The 19,869-nt window shown below is 40.9% G+C and overlaps 2 pseudogenes; both read left to right on the top strand.

Moving 5' to 3' along the window:
- The first annotated feature begins 1,107 nt into the window (after positions 1 to 1,107).
- Positions 1,108 to 4,221, top strand: LOC136167449 (cytochrome c oxidase subunit 3-like; annotated as a pseudogene).
- Positions 4,222 to 8,130: 3,909 nt separating this feature from the next.
- The window catches only part of LOC136167448 (cytochrome b-like), a 38,006-nt pseudogene continuing 26,267 nt past the window's right edge, over positions 8,131 to 19,869 (top strand).

Below are 19,869 nucleotides of genomic sequence, written 5' to 3'. Positions count from 1 at the left end.
AGTAAACTTCATCAGACAACTGGTTCTTATTTCAGAACCACGTCACCTACAATGGCCCATTCATTCCTCTTAAATAAGACACCTCCAGGGACTACTCAGCCCATGCTCACATGTAACTGGATTCACGTATTTTTTTAATTAGGGGGATGTTTTGCCTCAGCTATGGCATCTGAGGCCCTAACACCATCAGATATAGGCACATGTGAGTCTGAGCACCGTTTTGTTTGCTGACCTTTCTGGTCAGGAGCCCATCATATATTTACAGTAGGAACAGATGTTACACCAGCATACTATCCATCAGTTATGATAATTATCGCAATTCCTACAGGAGTAAAAGTATTTAGCTGACTAGCAACTCTTCACAGAAGTAACATCAAATGATTCCCTGCTATATTATGAGCCCTAGCATTTATCTCCTATTTACAATAGGTGAATTAACAGAAATTATTTTAGCCAACACATCCCAGGATATAGTCCTTCATGACACACACCATGTAGTTGCTCTTTTCCATGACGCACCATCAATAGAGGCAGTATTTACTCTCATAGGAGCCTTTGGGCATTGATTGCCACTATTCTCATCTTATACACTCAATTCATCAGGAGCAGAAATCCATTTTGTGATGGTATTTGTAGGCATAAATATAACCTTCTTCCCACATTTCCTTGATTCTTCTGGAATACCACAATATTCCCACTACCTTGATGCATATACAATATGAAATACCATTTCATCAATAGGTTCATTCACTCCAGTTATGCCACTAATAATAATTTTTATAATCCAAGAGGCATTTGCATTGCAAGGAGAGGCCCCACAATAGACTTAATGAGTCCAAACTTAGAATGATGACATGAATGCCCACCACATCCCACATCTGAAGAACCTACTTATGTCAGGCTAAAATAAGAAATGAAGGGGGCTTCCCTGGTGCCTCGGTAGTAAAGACTCCACCTGCCAACGCAGGAGATACGGGTTGGATTCCTGGTCCAGGAAGACTCCACGTGTCAAGGGGGAACTGAGCCTGTGGGCCACAACTCCTGAGCCTGTTCTCCAGAACCTGGGAGCTGGAACCACTCGCCCACGGGCCACAGCGACTGAGGCCCATGCAGCCAGTCTGCTCCGCAGGAGAAGCCAGTGCACCGCCAGAGAAGCCCCCGCCGGCAACCAGAGAGAAGCCGCCCAGCAGCAAGGACCAGCACCGCCAAAAACAAGGTAATTAATTAATTTAAAAAAAGAAATGAAGCAATTGAAATGAAAGAACCCTCTTCTACTGGTTTCAAGCCAACAGTATAACCATTATTTCTCTCTCAATAAATGAGATATTAGTTTTAAAAAAATTACATAACTTTGCACAGGGTAAATTATACGTAAACATCCTCTCTGTCTCCATGGCATGACCTTTTCACCTCAGCTTTCAAGACACAACATCACCCATCAGAGAAGAGTACCTGCATTTCCACGATCACACATGAACCATTGTGTTTTTCCTTAAATCATCAGTTTCTTTATATTATTTCACTGATACTAATAAACAAACACATACAAACAGACGAGATGTACAAGAAGTCAAAACAATCTCAACGATTTTTCCAGCCATCATCCTAATCTTAATTACATTGCCATCCTTAAGTTTTTTTCTTTTCTGAGATATATTTTTCACGTGGACCATTTTTAAAAGTCTCCACTGAATTTGTTACAATATTGTTTCTATTTTATGTTTTGTTGTTTTGGCAGAAAGGCATGTGGGACCCTGGCTTCCTGATCAGGGAATGAATTGGCACCCCCTGCATTGGAAGGTGAAGTCTTAACCACAGGACCACCACCCATCATAAGTCCCTCCTTAGGAATTCTTCACATGTCAGACAAAACTGTCCTTCTCTGACCCTAAAACCTTCAGGGCACCAAGGAGACTGGAGTTAACACATACACAGATTATGGAGATTTACATTCCGACTCCTCTATGATCAGACCTAAAGCCAGGAGAACTGTGATTGTTAGAAGGAGATAATCCTCACGTGACAATCTGAAATGTAATCTCCTCCAGAGATGTTTTATACTCATGACCTAAGCCATTCATTGGGCCTAAAAAGGGATGCATTCCAGAACACTTATTCCCAACAACCCTCAGATAAACATAACCAGGCCTATATCATGGGCTTCCCTGGTAGCTCAGATAGTAATGAATCCACCTGCAATGCAGGAGACCTGGGTTCGATCCCTGTGTTGGGAAGAATCTCTGGAGGACGGCACGGCCATCCACTCCAGTATTCTTGCCTGGAGAATCCCCACGGAGAGGAGCCTGGCGGGCTACAGTCCATGGAGTTGCAAAGAACTGGACACAACTGAGCACGCACACGTACACACACACACACACACACACACACACACACACACACACACACACACACACACACACACACACACACACACACACACACACACACACACACACACACACACACACACACACACACACACACACACACACCCCCCCCCTACATTATGGACAGTGCTCAGGAGTGTGTGGAGCAAACCTTAGCTTCACACCTATTGTCCATGAATTCCACTAAAATATTTCAAGAAATGACCTATAGCAATACCATGACCTATAGCAATACCATAAATTATACCATAAATTTATTAAGCTAAACAGTATCAACCTTTTAAATTGAAGATGGAAGTTATATCTCCCCTTAAATATATGCCGCTACTAGATATAGTAACATGATTCATTACTATTTGAATCATTCTAGCCCTACTGATCACAGTCCAACGAAAAATTTCCAACTATGTTTATCACTTAAAGCCAGAATTAAAACTCACTCAAACCCCAACATAATCCACCCCTTCAGAAACAAAATGAACAAAAATTTAATGGCCTCTCTCATTACCCCAACAATAACACAACTTCCTCTTATTATCTTCACTGTTCTAGTCCCCAAGCATTGTATTCCCCAAACCTAACCTATGAATCCACAACCATAGAATTTCTACTCAACAATGATGAGTTCAACTCACATGAAAACAAATAATAGCTATTCACAATCACAGAGGACAGACCTGAACATGAATACTTCATTCTATTCATCAGGTCAACGAATTTATTCGGACCTTTCTACCTTCATTCACACCCACCACACAACTCACAATACATTTAGGTCCAGCAATACCTCTCTGAGCAAGAACGGTAATGTCTGGTTTTCCCCACAAAACAAAAGCATTCTTGACCCATTTTCAACCACAAGGAACCCCCATTCCTCTTAGCCCTGTGTTAGTCCTCATCATAACCGTGAGCCTATCTAGTCAACCACAGCCTCAGCCATATGATTGACAGTCAGTATTAGAGCAGGTCACTCATTAATTCACTGAATTGGAGGGAAAACTGTGGCACTCCTACATATTAGGACCACCCCATCCCTATGACAGTCATGCTCTCGTCCTGATCACAGTCCTCAAATTTGCTGTTGCCCTAATTCATGCTGAGGAAGTCATTCCACTAGGAAGTCTTTACTTACATGAAAACACAGCATGCCCCACCAAACCCCTGCACATCAGAGTGAATCCTAGACCCTGATCCCTTAACAGGAGCTCCTCCAGCCCTAACAACATCTGGCCTAATAATAGGACTTCAGTTTAATACTATTCTTTTTTTAAAAAATTTATTTATTTTAATTGGAGGCTAATTACAATATTGTAGTGGTTTTCTTATCACTAAGCCTACTAATACTGATAATATATCAATGATGATGAGACATTGTCCCAGAAACCACCTTCCAAGGCCATCCTACAAAAAAGGTTTTGATCTGGGCTAATTCTTTTCATGATTTCAGAAGTCCTCTTATTGGCTTTTTCTGAGCCTTCTGTCACTCAAGTCTCACCCCCCACACCTGAACTAGGTGGATGGTATCCACCCCAGGCATCCGTCCTGAAAACCCACTAGAGGACCAATACTCAATACCTCAGACCTATTAGCTTCTGGGGTATCCATCACTGAGCCCAAAACAGCCTCATAAAAGGAAACTGAACATATATACGCCAAGCTCTTTCTATGACAATTACCTTGGGGGTTTGCTATGCATTTCACAAGCCCCAGAATAGTATGAAATACCTTTTATCATTTTAGATGGGGTGTATGGATCAACTATATGGTTACAGAATTTTATGACTGACATGGAATGACTGCTTCTACTTTCCTAATTGTCTGCTTTTTAGACTGATTTAAAATTTTCACATTAAGTTACCATTGGGGCTTTGCTGCCTTAACTGACATTCTGTAGATGTAGTATGACTATTCCTCTGTTTATCTATTTATTGATGAGGATCTTCTTTTAGTATTAATTTACACAATGAAAAGTGAAAGTGTTAGTCACTCAGCTGTATCTGACTCTTTGCAACCCCATGGACTGTAGCCCGCCAGGCTCCTCTATCCATGGAATTCTTGAAGCAAGAATACTGGAGGGAGGGGCAGGGACCTTCTCCAGGGAATCTTCCTGATCCAGGGATTGAACCCAGGTCTCCTGCATTTCAGGCACATTCTTTACCATCTGAGCCGTCAGAGAAGCCCCAGGCTGAACGCTGGGCCCCAGAGAATTGATGCTTTGGAACTGGGGTGCTGGAGAAGACCCGAGAGTCCCTTGGACTGTTCAGAGATCAAGGCAGTCAATCCTGAAGGAAATCAAGCCTGAATATTCATTGGAAGGACTGATGCTGAAGCTGAAACTCCAACACTTGGGCCACCTAATGTGAAGAGCCTACTCGCTGGAAAAGACCCTGAAGCTGGGAAAGACTGAGGGCAGGAGGAGAAGGGGACGATAGAGGATGAGATGGTTGGATGGCATCACTGACTCAATGGGCATGAGTTTGAGCAAACTCCCGAACATAGGGAAGGACAGGGAAGCTGGGGTCACAAAGAGTCAGACACAACTGACTTCCATTCAGTGTTGGTATAAAATGAAAAAGAATAAAACTCATACCAACATTAGGCACAAATAGAGCACCTAGTCTCACTACTTGTATGTATCTCATTCTGACTTCCTCCATTAAATATTTATTTCCTCAGAAAAAAGCAAGGCCCTAGGATTTGACCCCATAGGATCAGCACGCTTTTACCCCTGTTCCATAAAAGTTTTCTTTGTGGCTGTGACAGTTCTTCTCTTCACATAGAGACTGCTCTCCTTTTGCCTTTACCCTCGGCATCCAGACAAATAACCTAAAAACATTGCTCATCATTGCTCTGTTTCTAATCATACCACTACCAACAAGCCTGGCCTATGAATGAACCCAAAATGGACTACCATGCACTGAACATGATCATTAGTTTAAGCTAAGATGAATCATTTTAACTTAGTAGTTTATGATTAAGTTCATAATTATCAGTTGCCTTTAGTATATATAAATATTATCACAGCATATACAGTATCTCTTGTACAATTGTTAATATGTGAATCTCACCTAACAAGCCTCACTAATTATTCCTGAAAGTGTTAGTTGCCCAATTATGTCTGACTCTTTGTGACCCCATGGACTGTAGCCCACCAGGCCCCTCTATCTCTGGAATTCTCTAGGCAAGAATACTGGAGTTGGGTTGCCATCCCCCCTCCAGGGGATCTTCCCAACCCAGGGACTGAATCTGGGTCTCCCACGCTGCAGGCAGATTCTTTACCATCTGGGGTACCAGAGAAGCCCCACTATTATACTTGGAAGGAATAATATTATCACAATTTTAATCACCATTCATGACAGCAACCTAACAGTTCTAAGAACACATTTCACTCTAGCCAGTAGATACTCATTATCCTACTAGTATTTGCAGCTTGTGAAGTAGAATTTGAACTCTATTAGTAATAGCATCAAACACATATGGCATCAACTAGGTACAAAATCTTAACCACCTGCAATGATAAAAATCATTATCCTAATTATTATATTAGTACCACTAACATGATTATCAGAGAATACTATCTGAATCAACTCTACATCTCACAGCTTACTAGTTGAATAAACCTATTTTTTTCCTCAGCTAATTTAATATAGCCTCAATGCTCCACTAGTTTTTTCTCTGATTCCCTATCAGCACCACCATTTTTCTTTAAACTTACTTACTTATTTTTGGCTGTGCTGGGTCTTCCTTGGTGTGCAGGCTCGTCTCTAGCTGCAGTGGCTTCCCCATCTGCAGAGCAAGGCTGTCGCGCACAGGCTCAGTTGGTACGTGGCATGTGGGATCTTCCCGGACCAGAGATGGAACCAGGTCTTCTGCATCAGCAGCTGGATTCTTTACCACTGAGCCTCCAGGGAAGCTCCTTATCAGTACTACTATCAGCTCCAACAACGTGATTCTGTCACTTAAACTTGTAGCCAGCCAATGCCACCTGTCCAAAGAGTCCCTAACCTGGGAAAAAACCCTTCATCACATACTAGGAAAAGTACAAATATTCCTAATCTTCACATTGGCTGCCACAGAATAAACCCTAGTTTTCATTTTATTTGAAACAACATTAGTTCCAACACTTAGTTATTACCCAACAGGGTAATCAAACGTAACAACTTCAGGCAGGATTTTCCTATTCTACGCCCTTATAGGATCCCTCCCATTCTTAGTAGCACTAGGATATAGCCATAATATTACAAAAACATGAAACGTCATGGTAATTCACAGACCCAGAGAAAGATTGCCAAGGGAGAGGAGACTGGGGGAGGGATGGAGTAGGAGGCCGGGGTGAGAAGAGGTAACTTTTATATACAGAATGGATAAGCAACAAGGTCCTACTGCATAGCACAGGGAACTCTATTCATTATCCTATGATAAACCATAATGGAATATTAAAAATATAAACTGAAACACTTCCCTGTATATTAACACTAAATCAACTACACTTCAATAAAATTTTTTAAACTTAATAATTCAACATTGAATACAAATGCCTGGCTCCTGATCTAACATTTTCGTGGGACTAGCATGCATAACAGCCTTCAGAGTAAAACAACCTCGATGGCATTTCCCTCTGATCACCCAAAGCTGCAAAAGGCATTATTTCACTCATTACTTTCAATTACTCAGGAATATTCTACTGTGTGTGTGTGTATGTGCTAAGTCGCCTCAGTTGTGTCTGACTCTTCGCGACCCCATGGACTGGAGCCCGCCAGGCTCCTCTGTCCGTGGCATTCTCCAGGCAAGAATACTGGAGTGGGTGGCCATGCCCTCCTCCAGGGGGTCTTCCCAACCCAGGGATCGAACCCTTGTCTCTTGTGCACTGGCAGGCAGGTTATTTATTTACTATTACCGCCACCTGGGAAGGTAGGGGTGTGTGTGTGTGTATGTATATACCACATCTTCTTTATCCATATATCTGTCAAAGCATTATTTCTTCTAATCTGACTACAACATCTTTTACCAAAATCCACTTCTCTTACTCAAATAAGGACCTCTACACTAGTATCAGACCTAACCAAACTTTATTTCCCCTCATTCCTCATTACCCTCCTCCTGAGCATAACTCTAGTTACTTCCCACAAGTAACCTCCATCATGACCCAACACCAAGAGGCAATGATCGTCCAGTAACAATTACTAGTTAAGTATGACAACTGTACAACCCACAGCCACTCCTGGAGCCTCCTTTCTAACAAGCCCAGAATCAACCTGCAGATGACAGGTTTATTCCTAGTAATACATTGCCCAACAGACACAGTAACTGTTTTCTGATCAGTATCACATCTGTCAAGCATCAATGACTCAATCCCCTAATCCATTAAATATAAACAGTCTCTACCTTCTCATCCTTGAAACCATTAAAGAAAAATAATCCCCACCATTCATCCTGAAAGAAATATGCCTAAAACAGTTTTATTATAGACTCAAACCTCAGGAAACTGCTCCGCAGCCGTAGCTGCTGTGTCAAATACCACGAACACTCCACCCACAGAAAGCAAAATACTATTCAACCTAAAAAGGACCCAGCAAAATTCAACACTAGGCCACAACCAATATCATCACTCACAAACGACAAGACCTTCAAAACTCACGACAAAAATAGCACTAAATATAAACAGAATGTATGTCTACATGGAATTCAACCATGGCCAGTGACATGAAAAACCCATCCTTGAGTTCCTAGTGTAAGAACACTAATGACCAACATCCAATAATCACACCCACTAGTTAAAATCATTAACAACCTATTTATTGATCTCCTTGGCGCCCAACATTTCATCTTGATGAACTCTGGTGTGCTTCTGGGCGTTTATTTAGTTCTACGAATCTTGACAGCTTTATTCCCAGTAAAACACGGATAACTGCTTTCTCATCATTAACACACATCTGCTGAAACATAAACTACAGATGAATCATCTGATAGGTGTGTGATGTATCTGTATGCTCAGTTTTCTCTGATTCTTTGAAACACTATGGACTGTGGCCCACTAGGCTCCTCTGTCCACGGGATTTTCCAGGCAACAATAGTGAAGTGGACTGCCATTTCCTCCTTCGGGGTATCTTCCCGGCCCAGGGATTGAACTTGCATCTCCTGCACTGGCAGGCGGAGTGTCTACCACTGTGCCACATGGGAAGCAATCTACATGAAATGGAGCATTTATATTCTTTATGTGCCTATTCATTCATGTAGCACAAGATTCATACCATGGGTTTGATTCCATTCTAGAAACATGAAATATTGGAATTATCCTACTATTCACGGTAATAGTCACAGCCTTCCTAGGTTATGTTCTACCTTGAGGACAAACACCGCATCATTCTGAGGGCACCAGTCATCACTAACCTCCTCTCAGAAATCCATCCATTGGCACAAACCTAGCAAACGAACCTGAGGTGGGTTTTCAGCAGACAAAGCAACTTGCACATGATTCTTCGCCTTCCACTTCATCCTCCCATTCACCATCACAGCCCTTGCAGCCACTCACCTAACCTACTATTCTTTCATGAAACAGGCTTTAAGAATCCTACAGGGATCTCATCTGACATCAATATATTCCATTCCATCCCTACTACGTGATCAAAAATATCCTAGGTGCCTTACTATTATTCTAATCTTGTTAATACTAGTATTATTTTCACCCGGCCTGTTAAGAGACCCAGACAACTATACTCCAGCCAATCCCCTCAACATAGCACCTTATATTAAGCCTGAATGACAGTTCCTATTCACATATGCAATTCAACCATCAATTACTAATAAATTAAAAGGCCCATTCAGTTCAGTTCAGTCACTCAGTCGTGTCCGACTCTTTGCGACCCCATGAATCGCAGCACGCCAGGCCTCCCTGTCCATCACCAACTCCCGGAGTTTACTCAAACTCATGTCCATTGAGTCGGTGATGCCATCCAGCCATCTCATCCTCTGTTGTCCCCTTCTCCTCCTGCCCCCAATCCCTCCCAGCTTCAGGGTCTTTTCCAATGAGTCAGCTCTTCCCATCAGGTGGCCAAAGTACTGGAGTTTCAGCTTCAGCATCAGTCCTTCCAATGAACACCCAGGACTGATCTCCTTTAGTCCTAATCTTTTCCATATTAATTCTATCATTTATCCAACACTTCACATATCCGAACATGAAACATGACAGTTCAACCTCTCAGTCAATGCCTGTTCTGAATCCTAGTAGCAGATCTATTAGCATTAACGTGAACTGAAGGACAGTCCGTCAAACACCCTTTCATCATTACCAGATAATGAGCATATATTTTATACTTATTAATTCTAGTGCTTATACCAATAACTAGCATTATTGAATATCACCTCCTACTATGAAGAGTCTCTGTAGTACATCTGTTACCTGGTCTTGTAAATCAGAAAAGGAGCTCAATCCATCTCCCTAAGACTCAAGGAAGGAGCTCCATCTCCACCATCAGTACCCAAAGCTGAAATTCTACTTAAACTCTTCCTTGAATATTTACTATGGGACATTCACAAAATCACTAAGTTTCAAAACAGCATACTTCCCCCCATAACTATGTACTCAGTGCATTAAATGTATATCCACACGCACAAGTACATATTATACAGAACATAATACGCAGGACTTCCCCGGTGGCTCAGTGGGAAAGAATCTGCCGGCCAATGTAGGAGACACGGGTTTGATCCCTGGGTCAGGAAGATTCCTTGGAGAAAGAAATGGCAATCCACTCCAGTATCCTTGCCTGGAAAATTCCATGGACAGAGGAGCCTGGCAGGTTATAGTTCAAGGGGTTGCAGAAGAGTTGGACACAGCTTAGCGACTAAACAACAACCTGAGACATAATATGCATAATCGTGCTTTATTAACCTCATGCCTTAGAGGCATGTACATCATATCACTGATATTTCATAGTATGTATCCTCTTTGATCATACATGGCACATGAAGTCAAATCAGTTCTAGCCAACATGTGTATCATGTCCAATAGACCTAGAGTTTTATCAGCCAGCCGTGTGAAATTATCAACCCACTCAGCACGTGTCTAAGCTCCAGGTCCATAACCTGTGGGGGTTTCTATTAATAAACTTTATTATGTCAGGGCCATTTCACGTAAGATTGCCCACTCATTCCACTTAAATAAGACATTTCCATGGAGTATTGACTCTTCATCCCAGGCTCACATGTCACTGTGGTTTCCTGCATTTGGTTATTTCTAAAATTTTGGGGCTGCTTCCCCTCAGCAATGGCGTCTGAGGCCCCAACACATTCAGATACAGGTACATGTAAGCCTGAGAATCTTCTGTTTGTTGAGCTTTCAGGTCATGAGTCCATTATATATTTACAGCAGGGATAGATGTTGATACATGAGCATTCTTTAATTTACATCAGCTACTAGAATTAACACTATTCTTACTGGAGTAGAAGCAGGCAGCTCTTCATGGATATAACATCAGATGATTCCCTACTATATTATGATCCTAGGATTTATTTCCTTTTGATAGTAGGTGGTTTAACAGAAATTGTTTTAGCCAACTCATCCCTAGATATTGTCCTTCATGACACACACTACGTATGTAGTTGGCACATTTCCACTGTGATTAGTAGGGGTGGTCTTCACCATCACAGGAGGTTTTGTGCATTGATTCCTGATATTCTTGGGTTAAACACTCAATGCAGCAGGAGCCAAAATCCATTGTGCAATGTTATTCATAGGCATAAACACAACCTTCTTCCCACAACATCCTCTTGGTTCATCTGGAATACCATGGTAATATTCCCGCTACCCTGACGCATATACATGAAATACCATTTCATCAGTAGGTTCATTCATTTCACTAACAGCACTAATAATTTTCATAATCTAAGAGCCATTCCCATCACAATGAGAAGTCTCAACAGTAGACTTCTCCACACCAAACTTAAAAGTAATTCCATGGAGGCCCTCCACCACATAACATATTTGAAGAATCAATTAACATTGGTATGAAATAAGTAAAAAAGGAGGAAATCAACCCTCTTCTGGTTTCAAGTCAACACCACAATCATTATGTCTTTCTCGATAAGTGAAGCATTAGAAAAAAGGACACAACTTTGTCCATCTTAAGTTATAGGAGAAAACCCTCCCTCTCTCCATAGCATACCTTTTTCAACTTGACCTTTCAAGAGGCAACATCACCCATCATAGAAGAACTTCTACATTCCCATGATCGGAAATGAATCACCACTTTCATCGTTAACTTTTTGGTTCTTCATATTATTTCACTCATATTGACAACTAAATTAACACATATAAACATAAGAGATGCGCAAGAAGTTGAAACAATCTGAATGACTTTCCAGCCATCATCCTCATCTTAATTGCCTTGCCATTCTTAACAATTCTTTACATGATAGAGGGAAAAAAAGCATCCTCTTCTGACCCTAAAAACTCCAGGGCAACAATGAGACTAGAGTTACGAGTACACAGATTACGAATCTTTAAATTCTGACCCCTCTAAGATCCCTATATCAGACCTGAAGCCAAGAGAACTGTGATTGTTGGAAGAAGATAACTTAGTAGTTCTACCCACAGAAACAACAATAGAATCTCAATCTTCTTTGAAGATGGTTTACACTCATAAGCCAACCCTTTATTGGGTCTAAAAAGAGATGCTCTTCCAGGACACTTGAACCAAACAACCCTTATATCAACACAACAGGCCTATACCACGGACAGAGCTCAGGACTCTATGGAGCAAATCACAGATTTTTACACCTATTGCCCTTGAATACTCCACTAAGGTATTTCAAGAAATGACCCACATCAATATCAGAAATCCATTAAGAAGCTAAACAACTTTTAAGTTCAAGATGGGAATTTAGATCTCCCCTTAGTGATATACCACAATTAGAGACATCAAAACCATTTATTACTATTTCAATCATTCTAGACCTATTTATTACGGTCCATTGAAAAATTTCAAAATATGAACACATACCATCCAAGATTTTTCTATGACAATGCCCTGGGGGTTTACTTCACATTTTGTAAGCTTCGGAATAATACAAACCCCTTTTACAATTTCAGAAGGAATATCTGGACCAACCCTCTTCATGGCTATAGGATTGCCCAGTAACATTTAATGACTGGTTCTACTTTCCTAATTATCTGCTTATGCGAATAAAATCTCACTTCACATCCAATCACTACTTAAGACTTTGCTGCCTGATACTGACATTTTGCAGACGTGTTAGGACTACTCCTTTACATATCTATTAATGAGGATCTTCTGGAATTAATCACACAACTGACTTCAAATCAGCTACTTTTGGTATAATCCAAAAAAGTACTAAATCTCATACTGACAATCACAAACAGAGCACTCGCCTCACTACTTGTATATATTGCATTCTGACTCCTTCCATTAAATATTGAGACAGAAAAAACAAAACTCTGAGTGTGAAACTGACCCCATAGGATCAGCCGCTTGTCTGGCTCCAGAAAATTTTTCGTAGTGGCTGTGACAGTTCTCTTCTACTTAGAAATTGCCTTCCATTTCCCTTTACCCTGAACACCCCCCTAAAGTAACTGAAAAACAATGATCCATAAAAAGATGCTCAACATCAGTAATTATGAGAGAGATGCAAATCAAAACTACAATGAGGTCATGACCTCATGCCAGCCAGAATGGCCATCATTAAAAAGTCTACAGCATTTTCTTGGTCATCCAGAGGTTAAGAATCCACCAGCCAAAGCAGGGGACATGAGATCCATCCCTGGTCCAGGAAGACTCCATATGCCAAGGGGCGACTAAGCCTGTGCTCCACAATTGCTCAGCCCACATGCTCTGGATCTGCGCTCCACAACAGGAGAAGCCACTCGCAACGAGAAGCCTGCATACCACAGCTAGAGTGGCCCCGCTCGTCACAACTAGAGGAAGCCCATGTGCTGCAAAGAATGCACAGATCAGACAAAAATAAATGATTTTTAAAAATCTACAAACATAAACATTGGAGACTGTGTGGAGAAAAAGGAACACTCCTACACCATTGGTGGGAATGTAAACTGGGGCAGCTACTTGGAGAACAATATGGAGGTCCCTTAAAAAACTAAAAACAGAACTACCATATGATCCAGCAATCTCCCTCCTGGACCTTTATCTGGAGAAAATCATAATCTGAAAGGACACATGCATCCCAATGTTCACACCAGGACTACTGACAATAGCCAAGACACAGAGGTGACCTAAATGTTCATCGACAGAGGAATGGATAAAGAAGATATGGGGTGTGTGTGATGGAATATTACTTAGAGCCATAAAAAAGAATTAAATGATGCCATTTGTAGCAACATGGGTGGACCTGGAGACTATAATACTAAGTGAAGTAAGTCCAACAGAGACAAAAACCATAAGCTGTCACTTATAAGTGGTATCTAAAAACTGTTACAAATGGACTAATTTGCAAAACAGAAACTGATTCACAGACCTAGAAAGGAAAATTACATCAAAGGGGGAAGGTGGGAGGAGGGATAAATCAGGAATTTGGGATTAACACACACACTACTATATATGATAACCAACAAGAATCTGCTACATAGCACAGGGAATTCTACTCAACATTCTAGGATAACCTCTGTGAGAAAAAAAATCTGTAAAAGCATGAGTGAGTGAGTGAGTGAGTGAGTGTGTGTGTGTGTGTGTGTGTGTGTGTGTATACATATATGAGGAGGGCATGGCAGCCCACTCCAATATTCTTGCCTGGAGAACCCCCATGGAGAGAGGAACCTGGTAGGCTACAATCCATGGGGTGATAAAGAGTCGGATACCACCGAGCAGCTCATCATATATATACACACACACACATATATATATATAACTGAATCACTTTGCTATGCACCTGAAATTAACACTATAAATCAACTCTAATAAAGTAAATTTAAAAAAACATTGCTCATTATAGCTCTGTTTCTAATCTTACTACTAGCAATAAGCCTACCCTATGGGTGAACCTAGACAGCATATCAAAAAGCAGAGATAATACTTTGCCAACGAAGGTCCATCCAGTCAAGGCTATGGTTTTTCCAGTGGTCATGTATGGATGTGAGAGTTGGACTATAAAGAAAGCTGAGCACTGAAGAATTGATGCTTTTGAACTGTGGTGTTGGAGAAGACTCTTGAGAGTCCCTTGGACGGCAAGGAGATCCAACAGTCCATCCTCAAGGAGATCAGTCCTGAGTGTTCATTGGTTCATCAGTCCTTACAATGAACACACAGGACTGATCTCAAAGCTGAAACTCCAATACTCTGGCCACCTGATGCAAAGAACTGACTCATTTGAAAAGACCCTGATGTTGGGAAAGACTGAATGCAGGAGGAGAAACAGACGACAGAGGGTGAGATGGTTGGATGGTGTCACCGACTCAATGGACATGAGTTTGGATACACTCTGGGAGTTGGTGATGGACAGGGAGGCCTGGCATGCTGCAGTCCACGGGGTTGCAAAGAGTCAGACACAACTGAGCAACTGAACTGAACTCAACTGATGGGTGAACCCAAAAAGGTCTAGAATCAACTGAATATGATCATTAGTTTAAGTTAAAATGAATGAATGTATAAATGCATACACACACAGTAGATTATGATTAAATTCATATTGATCAAATGTCTTTAGTATATATATTATCATAGCATGTACAGTATCTAAGATTATTAACATACTGGTCTCACCTAATAGCCTCACTACTATGCCAAGAAGGAATAATATGATCACTGTTCATGACAGCAACACTAATAGTTCTAAAAGCACATTTCACCCTAGCCAGCAAAATACCATTGTCCTACTAGTAGACTAATAGACTATTTCTATTAGTAATAGTATCAAACACGTATGGCACCAACTAGATAGAAAATCTTAACCTTCTCCAATGATAAAAATCATTATGCCAACATTAGTACCACTAACATGATTCTCAAAGAATAATATCATGTGAATTAACACTACAGGCCACAGTTTACGGATTAGTGGAATAAGCCTATTTATTTTCAGTCAATTTAATAAGAACAGCCTCAACTTTTCCCAAGCTTTTTCTGTGACTCCCCCATCAGCTTTAACAACAGGACTTTGCCACTCACGCTTCTAGCCAGCCAATTCACCTGTCCAAAGAGTCCTTAAACCTCCCCCCAAATCTCCATCAACATACTAGTAATATTACAAATATTCCTCATCTTAACATTGGCTGTCATAGAGCAAATCCTATTTTACATTTTATCTGAAACAATACTAGTTCCAACATTTACTGTCACTACCCAATGGGGTAACCAAACAGAACAACTTCACACAGGATCTGAATATATACACTTTCTTGTTTGACATACTGGTAGGATCCCTCCCACTCTATGTAGCCCTAGTATATAACCACAAGACTACAGGCTCATGAAACTTCTTAATAATTCATGGACAAACAGAATAGACTGGTGGTTGCCAAGGGTGAGGGGCTGGGGGAAGGACAGAATGGGAGGCTGGGGTTAGCAGATGTAAGCTATTATATACAGAGTGAATAAACAAAGTCCTACTGCACAGCAGAGGGAACTATATTCGGTATCCTGTGATAGACCACAATGGCAAAGTGAAGTGAAAGCCACTTAGTCGTGTCCAACTCTTTATGACCCTGTGGACTGTACAGTTCATGGAATTCTCCAGACCAGGATAGTGGAGTGGGTAGTCATTCCCTTCTCCAGGGGATCTTCCCAACCCAGGGATTGAACCCAGGTCTCCTGCATTGCAGGTGGATTCTTTACCAGCTGAGCCACCAGGGAAGTTCGATAAAAAAGAATCAACTCTGCTGTAGAGCAGAAATTAATACAATATTGTCCATCAACTATATATATTCAGTTCAGTCGCTCAGTCGTGTCTGACTCCTCATGACCCCATGAGTTGCAGCACACCAGGCCTCCCTGTCCATCACCAACTCCCAGGGATTACTCAAACTCATGTCCATTGAGTCGGTGATGCCACCCAGCCATCTCATCCTTTGTTGTCCCCTTCTCGTCCTGCCCCTAATCCCTCCCAGCATCAGGGTCTTTTCCAGTGAGTCAACTCTTCGCATGAGGTGGCCAAAGTATTGGAGTTTCAGCTCTAGTTCAGTCCTTCCAATGACCACCCAGGACTGATCTCCTTTAGGATGGACTGGTTGGATCTCCTTGCAGTCCAAGGGACTCTTAAGAGTCTTCTCCAACACCACAGTTCAAAAGCATCAGTTTGTTGGTGCTCAGCTGTCTTCACAGTCCAACTCTCATATCCATACAAGACCACAGGAAAAACCATAGCCTTGACCAGACGGACCTTTCTTTGTTGGCAAAGTAATGTCTCTGCTTTTTAATACGCAGTGTAGGTTGTTCCTAATTCAGTGTTATTTGTGACTCAAAAGTTTACAGTGTATTCTTAATAATCTGCATCTCGAGAATTATGCTGATTATCAAACATACCAGTAGTGGTGAGTCCTGGGAGGACCAGGGCAGGGAGAGAGGGCAGTGGTCAAGGACTTTATCTATATTGCTTGAAATTTTTGAAATGAGAATTAAAATTATATTTAGAAGAATCATGCTGAACAATCAAGTTTGAAAATTAAAACTCCATCATGTCAGAGGCATTATTAGTAAATATAGTGTATTGGATATGTACTTGTTTTATTATTCCTTGTAAAGGATTCAGTTCTAATTCCATCTGGTGAGTTTAGCTCTGTACTTGGCTGTGGGGAAACTCTTTAAGCCTACTTTAAAATTTGCAGGGCCTGGACATTGACGTAGTCCAAGACCCACTGAACCTTCCCACCCCACTGTGTGAATTTCAAGACCACTCTGGTTACTCAGAGAGAATGGAGAAACCTGGAGCAATTCAAGTAGTTTACTGTCATGGCTACGCATGATCAGATGGAAGGATTATAGGGGGGTTCTGAACATTCCAGATGGCGTTTGGGAGGAATTTGCCATTACTCATACCTTAGAAGGAAAACAACTACATATATTACCATATATAAAATAGATAGCTAGTAGGAAGTTGAGAGCTTAGGTCTGTGATGACCTAGAGGGGTGAGATGGAGGGTGGGAGAAAGGGTTAAGAGGGAGGGGATGTATGTATACTCATGGCTGATCCACATTGTTACATAGCAGAAACCAAGACAACACTGTAATGCAATTATCCTCCAATTAAAAATAAATTTAAACTTAATAATTTAACACTGAATACAAATTAATACCGACTCCTGATCTAACATTTTCATGGGACTAACATGCATAACAGCCTTCAGAAAAAAAACACCTCTGACCTTGAGCTCTGACTATCCACAGTCCAGAGAGAAGCCTCCGCGCAGGGTCCACAGTCCTTGCAGCCATACTAGTAATTTTACAGGGAGGCTACAGCATGTAAGGTCACAATGATTTCAAACCCACATGCAGATTTCAGGGCAGATCCCTTTCTCATACTTTCCTCCTGAGGAATAAATCTCACCCGCTTGAAGGGTTTACACCAAACAGACTTAAAACCAGTCACTGCATATTCTTGTCAGCCGGGCAGCACTAGTCTTCATAGCCTTCCTCATCCAAACGCCTTGAAGCTATGCAGCAGCGGCTGCCCTAATAATCACCCCGCATCACATCAACCAGACCCTTCTCCCAGCAGTCTCACGTCAACATTCACACCAACCACCCCAGCGTGAGGTCTACAAATGCTCCTCGCACTCACAACATGAGATTCCTAGCAAGCCTTATGGATTTAGCCCCGCCCTCAACTACCAACTTAACTGGGGAATTATTTGTAATAATACCACCTCTCTTGTAATCAAACATCACCTTATTGTCATAGGAATTAACACAGTAATGACTGCTTTACACTCCCTATTATAACACAATGAGGTAATTATACACATCACACTCCTAACATTAAACCATCACTGATATGAGAAAATGCCCTTCTAACTCTCTACCTCTTCCCTCTCTGACTCCTATCACTCAACCCCATTAATTATTTGGGGGCCCTTTGACTGTAAATTCAGTTTTAAAGAACCCATGAGGATTGTTAATCTAGTAACAGAAGCTCAAACCTTCTTATTTATTGAAAAAGTATTCAAGAACTGCTAATTCAAGCCTCCATGCCTAACAGGATGGACTTTTCAGGTTTTTAAAGGATAGTCATCATCCACTAATCTTAGGAGCCAAAACACTGATGCAACTCCAAATAAAAGGAATAATCTTATTTGCCATTTTTGCACTAGTTACACAATTTATATTAACACTACCAAGTATAAACACATACTGTAACATCTACTAAAATAACATATACCCATACTACATGAAAACCACTCTCATATGCTTTTATTACCAGTCTAATCCCAATAATATTCATTCACTCAAGCCAAGAAATAATGATTTCAAACAGACACTGAATCACCAAACTTGCAAATGATCACTTAGCTTCACAAGAGATGACTTCAATAATGTTCACACCAGTAGCTGTCCCTATTACATGATCTGTTATAGAATTCTCAATATGATACATACACACAGACCCGAACATGAACCAAGCTTTCAAATACTTACTCCTCTGTCTAATGATAGTGCTAATTCTTGGTACTGCCAACAATCTTTTCCAACTTTCCGTTGGATGAGTAGGAGTTGGAATTATATCTTTTTTTTACTGATGGGTGATGGCATGGCTGAGCAGGAGAAAATTAAAATCCAGCTTCTTTGCAAGAAAACTTATATAATCTTAGAGATATCAAATTTATTTTACCAATAGCATGATTCTCATTCAACTTAAACATATAGGATTTACAACAAATTTTTTCTTCGTCTAAACTATCCATACTTACCCTTCAGAGGACTTGTTTTCCAGCCGCAAATGGAAAGCCCACCCCATTTGGCTTCCCAGCTTGAATTCCCTCAGCAGCAAGAGCTCCCCACTGCCTCCTCTCCGCCCTACTCCAATCAAGCACAAGGCTTGTAAGCAGGCATTTTTCTATCTATTCACTTTTACTCCCAGTAAAAAAGTAATACATTCATTCAAACAACATTATGCTGAGGAGAATCGCCACACTGGTAACAGCAGTATGTATTCTCACCCAAAACATCCGAAAAACTGTTGCCTTCCCACTTATTTTTCATTTTCTAATCATACTTTTAGTGCAAATTTATATCATTGAGGAAAATCAGTTGATGTATTAATTACAGTATTAAGGATCATTAAATGACCAGGTCTTTAATAAACTCAAGTTTTTCTAATTAGACAAGTAAGTAATCAAGCATCTAGCTGTTTCAAATAAATACAAAAGAATCTTAAATGCCCAAACGTAGAGATACTGAAACTCTAATAAGTATCCCCTAAACTGAATATATCTTGTGTATTATTTTCATGACATAAATACAATTTTCTAGACCACAAAGCCTTTAACTGTGTATTTTTCAACATAATTAAGATTTATACAATT

Source organism: Muntiacus reevesi, chromosome 4, assembly GCF_963930625.1.
Source record: "Muntiacus reevesi chromosome 4, mMunRee1.1, whole genome shotgun sequence".
NCBI lineage: Eukaryota > Metazoa > Chordata > Mammalia > Artiodactyla > Cervidae > Muntiacus > Muntiacus reevesi.
The sequence above is the reverse complement of the archived record's forward strand: the minus strand, read 5'-3'. Positions and strand labels throughout refer to the sequence as shown.